Here is a 12,351-nt window from a genome sequence, read left to right as displayed (position 1 = left end):
CCCCCCCTGCCCGCCACCGATCACATGGGCCCTCTGTGGGCCCCATGCTCAGTAGGGAGTCTGCTTCTCCCTCTCCCTCTACCCCTCCCCCTGCTCCTGTGTGTGCTCTCTTTCATATAAATAAATAAAATCCTAAAAAAATAAGTTCATCAATTACTTAGAATTCAGAACACATTTCCTTTTGAAAGTGTTAAAATAATGGCCCATAGTAGCTTATTTATTCTAAGTTGCAGCTCAAGAATTACTCCTTTGCTAAGAAAAATATAGTAAATTATACTGATGAAAATGTATATTTTTCCTTAAGGAGTAGTTTTCTAGCAGTCCAAGTTTTATAAAATTCTTTGAACCTAAAACTGCCGTAAAAAATCAAGTCTTACTTGTCAAGGGTTGTGAGTTCGAGCCTCACATTGGGTGTAGAGATTATTTAAATAAATTCAAAAAACTTAAAGTCAAGTCATAAAAAAAATCTTATCACAGATGATTATTATTGCTATCATTTATTTTTAATATAAGATGACATAAATATTTGGTAGTGTAAAAAATTGTTACTGAATCAGTAAGGAGTAAAAAGAGAAGAAAGCACTGGGTGCCTGAAATGGATGAGAGGCAGTATAGTGAAATAATTTAAATTTGGTGTTTTGGAAGGCAGCATGGTATAGAGACAGAGTCATGGAATTTAGAATCAGAAGATCGAAGTGCAAATGCCATCTTCACAATTAATTAGCTAAATGGTCTGAAACCAAATTACTCTTGAACCTGTTTCTTCATCTGCATAATGGGGATCATTGATTCATTCATTCACGTGATTCCATTCAGACATGTTTTTCTCAATTGTTAGACCAACAAAATAATCTGAATGAAAGCAAGCAATTATGAACCATATAGTGTTTAGTCAGATATTAGTGATAATGTAATTCTTCTAACTTCCTTTCTTTCTTTCTTTCTTTCGCTTCCCTCTCCTTGCCATCCTTCCTTCTTTCACTGATAACATGTTTTCACTCTTAATCCTAGGATTTTAGACCTTGGGTGGGAGTGTACCCAAGTCCCAGCTGCTTCCACTCCCTCCCTCCTCTGCTCCCTATAAGGGAATTAGGCAGAGAAGTAGGATGGAGTGCAACTTTTCTGTATCAGCTTGTTCATTTTCTCACTGTTGCCTGACAAAGGCCTGTCTTTCTCAAGGTGGAGCATAGTGTAAGGTGCCTCATAGTCCCCAGGTGTCATTATTTTCTCTGCCTTCACTACTGTACCCTCAGTCCCCATATATATCTAACTCTTCTTTCTCCTTCCATCTTCTCTCTCCAGTACTTTTTCTTGATCCTCTTTAATCTCACCCTTCAGTTAGTTTCTTGCTGTTTGCCTACAGATACGCTCAGGTCTCCCATGGCCTAAAAAATTCTTGCTCAACTCTTAGTCACTTTTCTTTCACCACCAAAGAGATGTTGATCTTGTTGCCATTATTACTTCATCACTTACTTAACATCTTGGGATATGGCTTCTGCCCCAACCACTGCCCTAATACTGTTCTAATTCAGGATGGTTACTGAAGATGGTAACCTTGAACTCAGTCTCTGCGTCATGTTGACACTACTGTTCACACTCTCCTCCTGGACACTTCTCCCTCGCTTCTGTAAGGATGGTATTTCTGATTTCTTTCTCCTTTCCTTGTAAATGTATTTGCCCTACCCCTTTCTCTGAGATCTCATTAGCCCTCTTTTTTTTTTTTCCTGCACTTTTTCTTTGTAATATTACCTTCCTATGACTAGAAGTATTTTCTTTTATTCGGCTAATGTAATTGAACTGGGAATAGCAATGGAAAGTTCAGGGAGGCAGGATTCTGTACACTACAGGAAAGAATTTTTTTTTCTAAAGCAGTTATAGTTGTTTTATAGTAATAATCTGCTCTTGAAGTAGTTCTCCACAATTAAAAGTTTTCAAATGGAGGCAAAAAAGACCCCTTGTAGAAAGGATTCATAAATTAGAAAGTTGAGCCAGATGATCTTTTAAAGTCCCCTCCAACTAAGAGATTGTAATTTTTATCTCATCCACTCTATTCACATGGATTCAATTTTGACTTTTATCCAGATGTTTTCTAAATCATTATTTCTTTGCCTTTCCTCCCTCCTCCTTCCTCTCTTGCATAGTATTGTCATTAAACTTGCTTCTAGGCCATGTGTTTTCTAGTTTCAGCATCATTTTCCGGTATTCTTTCTTCTCTCCTTTTACTAGCATGGCTTTCAGAACCACTGTTCTATTCTTTGGCGACTTTTCTGATAGTAAATTATATCTGCCCATATAAGTTTGCTGCCCCCTCTCCCCACAATCTAGGGGCACTCAAGCAAAGGACACCAATAGAGGAGGCTCAGGAACCTAAAGTTTAAATTGATTTTAAAACTTTGTATGGCACTGTCCAAATGTTAATACTTAAGATGTTTATAATAATAAATAGTGGTAGTTGCAGTTTTTTATTGAATGTCTCCTATATGACAAGTATTGTGCCATGAGTTTATATAGGTTATGTAAGTTATATTTCATTGAAGTTTTACAGCATTCCTATGAGAAAGATACTGTTGTTGTCCCATTTGCAAATGAGGAAATAGGAAGATAAGAAAGTTGTCACGGTTACACAACTGATAAATAATAGATATCTAACTCACTTTATGGCCAGTTTTCTTAAGTATATTATATATACTGTGTTACAAGAATGTAGAGAAACTAGAATAAAATTTTAGAAAGTCAGATAATGTTATACAAACAAGATAATGTATTTTTGACTTTGTATGTTTTTAGATTGTTTTGTATGTACATGAACTTACATAAGACATTGTTAGTGGCTTATTTGTGCTTATTACCTTTTTATCCATGATATTCATTCCCTTGTTCATTCATTCATTGAATTTTCATGCATTTTACCAATTGCTTAGACTCTGCTAAGTGTGGTATAGGAAGGTGAATGAAACAAGTATAAGTTTTTGGTATAGTGGGGGAGACAGGAAATTAACAGGTAAATAGTTATAATTTGAGCAAGTACTATAAAGATCAGAAACTATAATGCTAGTGATAGAGAATCAGAGTGTGTGTGTTGGTTGGGAGGAAGGGAAGGGAGAGGATGTGCTTAGATATGGTGGTCAGGAAAGGCTTGTTATGCCACTAAGCAGATAATTCATGTCTTGTTGTAAAACCTTTTTATACGTTATGTTATATAGAGAGAGCTATATAAAGTTTTTGTATCAAATGGGATTTTACTGTATATATTTTTTTGTAATCTCATAATTGAGTCTCTTGAAAGTATAGTCATTGTTTTTTAATTTCCCTACCTGTTCCATTCAACTGTTTTTTTTTTCTTTCAAGATTTTATTTAAATACAAGTTAGTTCACATATAGTGTAGTATTAGTTTCAGGGATACAATTTAGTGATTCATCAGTTGCATGTAACACACAGTGCTCATTACATCAAGTGTCCTCCTTAATGCCCATCACCCAATTACCCCATCCCCCCACTACCTTCCCTCCAGCAACCCTCAGTTTGTCCCTGTATTTAAGAGTGTCTTATGGTTTGCCTCCCTGTTTTTATCTTATTTTAGTTATCCTTCCCTTCCCCTTTGTTCATCTGTTTTATTTCTTAAATTCTGCATGTGAGTGAAATCATATGGTATTTGTCTTTCTCTGACTGACTCATTTTGCTTAACATAATACCTTCTAGTTCCGTCCATGTCATTGCAAATGGCAAGATTTCATTCTTTTTGATGGCCGAGTAATATTCCAGTGTGTGTGTGTATGTGTGTGTACCACATCTTCTTTATCCATTCATAGTTGATGGGACGGTTGGGCTCTTCCCATATTTTGGCTATTGTGGACATTGTTGCTATACACATTGGGGTGCATGTGCCCCTTCAAATCACTCTTTTTGTATCCTTTGGATAAATACCTAGTAGTGAAATTGCTGGGTCTAGGGTAGTTCTATTTTTAACTTTTTGAGGAACCTCCCTACTGTTTTCCAGAGTGGCTGCACCAGTTTGCATTTCCACTAGCAGTGTAAGATGGTTCCCCTTTCTCCGCATCCTTGCCAACATCTGTTATTTCCTGAGTATCTTAGCCATTCTGACCAGTATGAGATGGTATCTCATTGTGGTTTGATTTGTATTTCCCTGATGCCAAGTGATGTTGAGCATTTTTTCATGTGTTTGTTAGCCATTTGTATGTTTTCTTTGAAGAAATGTTGTTCATGTCTTCTGCCCATTTCTTAACTGTATTCTTTATTTTTAGGGTGTTCAGTTTGATACGTTCTTCATAGATTTTTGGATAGTAGCCCTTTATCTAATAAGACATTTACAAATATCTTCTTCAATTCAGTAGGTTGACTTTTAGTTTTGTTGACTGTTTCCTTTGCTGTTTCCTCTCCTTCCCTTTTATCTTGATGAAATCCCAATAGTTCATTTTTGGTTTTGTTTGCCTGGCCATTAAAGATGTGTCTAGCAGGAAGTTGCTGTGGCTCAGGTCACAGAGGTTGCTGCCTGTGTTCTCCTCTAGGATTTTGATGGATTCCTATCTCACGTTTAGGTCTTTCATTTTGAATTTATTTATTTATTTATTTATTTATTAAAGATTTATTTATTTATTTATTTGACAGAGACAGCCAGCGAGAGAGAGAGCACAAGCAGGGGGAGTGAGAGAGGAAGAAGCAGGCTCATAGCAGAGGAGCCTGATGTGGGGCCCGATCCCATAGCGCCGGGATCACGCCCTGAGCCGAAGGCAGACGCTTAACTGCTGTGCCACCCAGGCGCCCCTGAATTTATTTTTGTGTGTGGTGCAAGAAAGTGGTCCAGTTTCATACTTCTACATGTTGCTGTCCACTTTTTCCAACACCCTTTATTAAAGAGACTGCCTTTTTTCCATCGAATATTCTTTCTTGCTTTCCCAAAGATTAGTTGACCATATAGTTGTGGGTTCCACTCCAGTTTTTGGAGTCTGGCATCCACTCCCCACTGTTGGACTTCACATTGTTTCTGATGTGACTGGTCACTGTGTAATTGCCAAATCTAAATGATGGTTTTTTTTTTTTTTCCCCTTTTGTGAATTCTGAATTGGTATTTCTCTCACCTTCTTGGATGTTCCTTCTTTATCACAAGCTTTTCTTTATATCTTTCTTTCTTTTTTTTTTTTAAAGATTGTATTAATTTATTTTTAGAGAGAGCAAAAGAGTATGAGCAGGGGGAGGGGCAGAGGCAAAGGGAGAGAGAATCCTAAGCTGACTCTGTGCACGAGCATGGAGCCCAACATGGGTCTTGATCCCACAACCCTGAGACCACAACCCCACCCAAAATCAACAGATGCGTAACTGAGTGAGCCACCCAGGCGCCCCGCCCCTCCTTTTTAAGGATTTATTTATTTATTTATTTATTTATTTGAGAGAGAGAGAGAGAGAGAGAAAATGTGCATGCTTATGTGTGCGGTGGTGGTGGTCGTGGGGCAGAGGGAGAAGGAGAGAAGCAAAGCCTGACCCCGAGATCATGATCTAAGCCAAAATCAAGGGTCAGATGCTTAACTGACTGAGCCACCCAGGTAACCCTATATCTTTTTTTTCATTTCTTTCTTCGGAAATGTTCAAATCCTCTTAGGTTCTGTACTTGGCCCTCTGTACTGATAATCTCTCTGAGTGATGGAGTAAAGTCTGTAATGATTCACCAGTCTTGTGGATCAAGGCCAAAGTCCTTTGTAAGATTTCACCCAGCTTAAAGATTATTCTTTTATTTTATCTAAGGAAAAAAAGAGATGAACCTTTATTAATACTTATTTTAAGAATTGTTACTAGCACCTTCAATCAGTCCATATATTCATTTATCAGATGATCATCTTTATTTTAACTTGGTGGTTCTTACTGGGGCTGATTTTGTCCTCTCCCCTCTTTTCCCCCACCCCAGCATGTTTGGCTTTGTCTGGACACATTTTTTGTTGTCATAACTATGTGTGAGGGGCAGGAGGGGAGGGTGCTATTGGCATCAAGTGATAGAAGCCAGGGATACATCTAAAGCTCCTACAATGTGTAGGAGGAGAACACCCAATAACAGAATTATTCAGCTCAAAATGTCAGGGGTACCATGGTGGAAAAACCCTGCTTTAACTGGATTTTATCATTTCCTTTAATTATGAATGTAGGTAATCCTTCACTGGGGTACTCTACCTGTGACTTTGTCACCAGTAGAAATTTAAAATATTTTCATGTCACATTTTGTTGCAGGTACCTTGAAATATTTATACTCATTTATTGCTTAGAAATTAAGATAGATTTGCATTAATTGAGAAGCAAAAAATTACTATATTGCATTTTAAAAAGTTTATCTCAGTATAGTTGTCCGTTGTAATCTCTAATGTATTTTATACATTATAAACATTATTCTGGGAAGGGGTCCATAGACTTCACCAGATTGCCAAGGAATCCACAGGACAGAAAAGCTTAACCCTAGTCTAGAGGCTTAATCAGAAGGATTGAGTTAAGCTTGGGTTAGAATGCTTGGGTTAAGCATCTGTGGTGAAAATGCTTCATAGGTGATGACATTTATTTTATATCATCATTGATATAGAATAAATTGAAATAGTAGCATACTGTTGTCAGAATCAATATTTAGTTTATCTGACATCAAACAATGGGCATTCAACATAAATAGATTTTCCACGTATTTATAGCCTCCCTCTTTAAAATGTCAAAATGGAGCCATGGGGCTCCTGGGTGGCTTAGTCGTTAAGCATCTGCCTTCGGCCCAGGGCGTGATCCTGGCGTTCTGGGATCAAGCCCCACGTCAGGCTTCTCCGCTGGGAGCCTGCTTCTTCCTCTCCCACTCCCCTTGCTTGTGTTCCCTCTCTTGCTGGCTGTCTCTCTCTGTCGAATGAATAAATAAAATCTTTAAAAAAATAAAACAAAAAAAATGTCAAAATGTTTTTAGTTTAGCCCTTTTATTTGATGAAACTAATAAAGTTTAATATATTTAGTGTTAAATTTAGAATTGTCCTTACTAAACATTTAATATGCAGGATTATGTATTATACGATATTTCCTATCTTTTAGATATTTTTTCTCTTTCAAATATATGATGCTTTTATACAGAGACAACCATACATTTAACAGGAATGGATGTAAATGCAACAGGCCAGTGATGCCTTGCAAACCAAAGCCTTGACTAATTCGTCTGGCCATACTCTGTGTGTGTGTGTGTGTGTGTATGTGTATGTAAATAAAATATGATTTGTCAGTACTTCCCAATGCAAACATTTTATTCTAGCCATGCTGGTTTCCACATCTTCTTACCATTATTCTATGTCCCTAAACCTTTTTGTATGGTATTATTTGCTTTCTGTTTAGGGACCTTGAGGAAGTTATTTATCTTTGTGCATTTTCTTAGTCTCAGTGAGTGGTGTAATTGAATGTGTTTCCTTTGCGTTAGGAAGACTGTGAAAGATACTCAAAGAAGTCTGGGAAATGTAAGTTTTAGCTTTCTGCTAAACTAGAGGGGAGTTAGAGTAGATGAACTTTTTGTCACCATTCTTGCCCTTATGGCTCTGCTCTTTATTTCTTACTCTTATTATATTCACCAGATTCCCTTACTAGGCTTGTTTTTTGTTTTTGTTTTTTTTTATTTGTTAAAACACATGTAAGCCACCTAGTCTTTCAGGGCCTTGCACTTAGACTAAGTTCTCTTTCAGTTTAAACTTCTGTTTATGTTTATTTATTTATTCCTTTGTTGAAAAATGTTTATTGAATACCTGCTATTTGATAGATATACTCTGCAGTATAATATTATCTACCCTCCAATAATAAAATAATACATGTTCTTCAGTGTCCAGGTTATGTACTCCTTCATTTGTAAAGCTTTGCCTGACACTGTAGCCTATATTATGTTGTTTTGCCCCACAGATTCTTTTAGGATTTACTAAAAAATGTAGACATAGGTTAACTTGTGTTTTCCTTAGCGTTTTGATTGTTTTGATTACTTAATATAATTGTAGGCACCTTGAAGAATCATACTTCTTTTATAATCATTTAATATAGTGACAGTCCACATAGTAATAATAAATTATAATGATAATTATGAATTTATGAACACTAACTTTGAGATGAGCATTGTTTTAAATGCTTTACATAGGGGCGCCTGGGTGGCACAGCGGTTAAGCGTCTGCCTTCGGCTCAGGGCGTGATCCCGGCGTTATGGGATCGGGCCCCACATCAGGCTCCTCTGCTATGAGCCTGCTTCTTCCTCTCCCACTCCTCCTGCTTGTGTTCCCTCTCTCGCTGGCTGTCTCTATCTCTGTCGAAGAAATAAATAAAATCTTAAAATAAAATAAATGCTTTACATATATTAATTCCTTTTAATCTTACAAAATGTTTATGAAATGGGATCTCTTCTCCATTTTTACAGATGAGGTAAGGCACACAAAGGTTAAGTAAATTTCCTTAAGATTGTACTGCTGGTAAGTAAGTGAAGAACCCAGTCAGTCAGACTTCAAAAACCCATTCACTTATCCATTTTGCTATAATGCATAATTACTGTATACTTGTTGAATGAATGGATATTTTCATCTTTAGTATATATTGGTTACAGCTTTGGTATCTATTTTCCACTTTGGGTAAAAGACTAAGGATATTTCACTTCGGGGAGAATACTTTTCAAAGGAGGATACAACTTTCTTAGTAAACTTTTGTGAGTGACTCTTAACTGTTAATAGTGAGTATTCAAATTGTGTACTTACACCTTGAGGGATTTCAGATAAGGTGTCTTTTTCAAAGAAAGTTTGAGGTATTCGTAATATTTATAGATGAATTTTGATTTGTGTTAAGTGTCTTATTACCTGTTACTTGTTTTCAGTTGAGTGGTGACTTTATGCAATGGCTTCAAGCCACAGTTCTTCACCAGTGCCTCAAGGAAGCAGCAGTGATGTTTTCTTTAAAAAAGAGGTAGATCCAACAAAACACATTCGACCTGTGCAGTCACTGCCAGATGTATGTCCTAAGGAACCCACAGGTAATGCCTTTTTTGTTGTTGTTAAGGATTTTTACTGAGTATTTGTATTATCTTTCAATGAGTAGTCAGATTCCATATACATTTGACCCTTGAACAACATGGATTTGAACTGCGTGGGTCCACTTACACGCAGCCTTTTTTTTTTGGGAGAGGGATAAATACAGTACTGTAAATGTATTTTCTCTTCCTTGTGGTTTTCTTAGTAACATTTCTCCCCCTCTATCTTACTTTCTTGTAAGAATGCAGTATATAATATATATAACACACAGAATATATGTTAATTGGAAGGGCTGGTTAATTGTTGATGTTATTGGACGGGCTTCTAGTCAACAATAGGCTATCTCCCCATAACATTTGGGGATAGTTGAAGTTATATGTGGATTTTTGACTTCACAGGGAGGGGATGGTCTGTGTCCCTAACCCTTCTGTTGTTCAAGGGTCAGCTGTGTCTAAAAGAGTACATTTTATAGTGTTAAACTAAAGAGGTAATTTGGAAGTAAGTTGATTGGAAAATTGGAATATAGTTCTTTTCATGCATTTCCATTGAAGAAGTTACTTGCTAAACTGAAAATAAAAGTTTTGAAAATGAAGCTACAGATTTAAAGCTTTTTAGTTAGACACAGTATAGTGAAGCCTCATTATTTGTGAATTCCATGTTTGCAAATTTGCCTACTCCCCAGAACTTGTAACTCCATAATCAATACTTATGGTACTTTTGTGGTCATTTGTAGCTATATGCAGAGGAATGAAAAACTTAAATTGCCTGATGCACGTGTCCCTAGCGAAGGCTGAACAAGACAACACTCTTCCTTCTTGTTTTAGGTCTCATGCTCTAAACTAGTGTCCTTTCTGTGGTCTATTTAGCGTCACATTTTTTGCATTTTTGAGATTTTTGTTGGTGATTTTGCTGATTAAAATGTCTCCCAAATGTAGTGTTGAAGGGCTTTCTAGTGTTTCTGAGTACCAAAAGACTGCAATGTATGTGCTTTTATGAAGAAAATTCACTCAGGTATGAGTTATGAGTTATAGTGGTGTGAGCCATGAGTTCAGTGTTAATGAATGAACAATATATATTAAATAAGGTGTTTTCAAGCAGAAACACACACAAACTAAGATTATGTATTGGTTGGTTGATGAAAATGTTGTAACCAGGGGCTTGAATGTACCTAACCCTGTATTTCCCCTAGGAGCAAAGGTTCAGTATTTGCTAATTGTTACAGTGACTTTATAGAACAAAATTATGATGAATAACAAGAATTGACTATATGTTTTTATTTCCTCTATGGTTAATGCCACAGCAGCATTTTAGTCATCTATTTATAAATCAAACAAAGGGTATTAGAACGTGGCGTGTCTGCCTTAATACAATAGAAACAAGGTGTATCTGTGAAAAATCTGGAGTATTAAAGGATAGAACATATACAAGAGAAAGGAAGAAGAATTTGGTGTTGAAAAAGGAAAGCGAAATTGTACATTAAGGAAAGGAATTAATGAAAGACTTTCTTTACCATGCACCCCAGCCTGCAACTTATAACTTTTAAACTTTGCATATTCTTTATTTTATATATATATTTTTTCCCTTAGCAGTTGATGTTGAAAGCTGAAGGTTGTTAATCACATTGATTTTCATTAAAACGTTTGTTACAGAAGAGTTTCTACTCTTTGTATAGAGTAGAAACTAAGCGTTTTTATTTTTCTAGGATGTACTTTGAAATGTAGAACTTAGTTTACAGAGTTCTCTTGTTTACTTTTTGCAGGTGATTCAAATAGTTTATGTGTTGCCCCATCTCTAGTTACAGATCAACATAGATGGACTATATATCATTCCAAAGTAAACCTTCCAGCAGCATTAAATGATCCTCGATTAGCAAAAAGAGAATCTGACTTCTTCACAAAAACATGGGGATTGGACTTTGTGGACACTGAAGTCATACCTTCATTCTACCTCCCACAGATCAGCAAGGAACATTTTACAGTTTATCAACAGGAAATCTCTCAGGTAATACCTAGTCAAAAGGAATAGAAAGATCTTTAGTTTGATTTATTGTAGATTTTTGACCAGTAATCTTTGATGAGTCTGTAGTATTCTTTTCTGTCTATATACATTCTACTGTCCTGGTTTGTATTTAATTCGTTGCTTAGATATATGTAAATATATTTCTCTTTCTGTAGTGATTTTTCAGAATTATACTTTACTAATAGTGCTAAGATTCATCATGAAATCCACCCTACCTACCAAGGAGAAAATTCTTCAGTTAGGCCAATAAACCCCAGATGATTTGTGAGGTTTAAGGAATGAATAGAGTAGAACTCTTTCTGTGTCTCTCATTTACCACAGAAAATTTAATAGAGCATGCTAGCTCTAGCAGATAGTCTTAATATCTTTAGACATAATATGTTATTCTAAACTCAGTTCTGAGCAAGAACTGAATGTATTGCTTAGTTTAAGAAGGCTTGTTATTCATTTTTAGTGAGTATTAATGTAATTTTGGTTACCATTTTAGTCTTTAAAAAACTCATTTTTAAAGGGGTTATTAAAGTTTTTTTCTTTACTGAGGTATAATTGACATACAACGTAATAATTTCAGGTGTACAACATAATGATTTGATAGTTATATATATTGCAAAATGATCACCATAATAAGCTAGTTAACGTCCGTCACCATACATACTTAAAAAATTTTTTTTCTTCCTCTGATGAGGATTTTTAAAATCTCTTCTTGCAACTTTCAAATATTCAATACAGTATTATTAATTACAGTGACCATGCTTTATATTACATCTGGAAGTTTGTATAGGGAAAATTATTTGTGTTTTTATAATCTCCCTTTTTATACTTTTTTCATTAGCAAACCTGATTTGCATTTAGCTAACTTTGTTTCACTTGATTACTTTGTTATTTTTATGATTTGGAAATAGTCTAAATATGGTTATATTATTGGCATTGATACTATGCAGTATTTGGTTCATTTTTAGTACTACCTAATATTTTTATACAGAACCTATAGATATTATTTTTATATAATCATGTGCTGTCTAGAGTTTTTGTGTTCTGTTTTCAGTAATCATATCTAACTCTCTGGATGTTGTTAAGTAGATGAGCTTTAATATGCTTTCTTTTTGTTAGTTTCTAATCTAATGCTTCATAAACTACAATTTGGCTTTTTCATTTGTCCATTTATTGATCAAATATTTATTGAACACGAGGAACTGTTCTAAACACTAGGAATAGAACATATACCAATTCCCTCCATTACAAAGCTTATATTTCTAGCAAGGTTAAAGCAAGGTTGCTTTAAACCCTAAAGCAACCACTAAAATAACAAAGAATTATAGCTAA

General features: G+C 35.6%; 1 protein-coding gene across 3 annotated transcripts in view; it reads left to right on the top strand.

Moving 5' to 3' along the window:
* Nucleotides 1-11,028, top strand: part of PELI1 (pellino E3 ubiquitin protein ligase 1) — a 135,335-nt gene extending 124,307 nt beyond the window's left edge. For 2 of the 3 annotated variants that reach the window (XR_004624932.1, XR_004624934.1), the window contains exons 12-13: nt 8,856-9,011; nt 10,805-11,028. The gene's annotated coding sequence lies outside the window, so the exon portion shown is untranslated. Of the gene's footprint in view, nt 1-8,855; nt 9,012-10,768 lie in introns of all 3 variants that reach the window. The other variant, XR_004624933.1, reaches the window with a different exon arrangement.
* Nucleotides 11,029-12,351: the final 1,323 nt, after the last annotated feature.

The sequence above is a fragment of the Ailuropoda melanoleuca genome, chromosome 4 (genome assembly GCF_002007445.2).
Source record: "Ailuropoda melanoleuca isolate Jingjing chromosome 4, ASM200744v2, whole genome shotgun sequence".
In the NCBI taxonomy this organism is placed as follows: Eukaryota; Metazoa; Chordata; class Mammalia; order Carnivora; family Ursidae; genus Ailuropoda; species Ailuropoda melanoleuca.
Note: the sequence above shows the minus strand (reverse complement) of the source record. Positions and strands in the feature narration are given on the sequence as shown.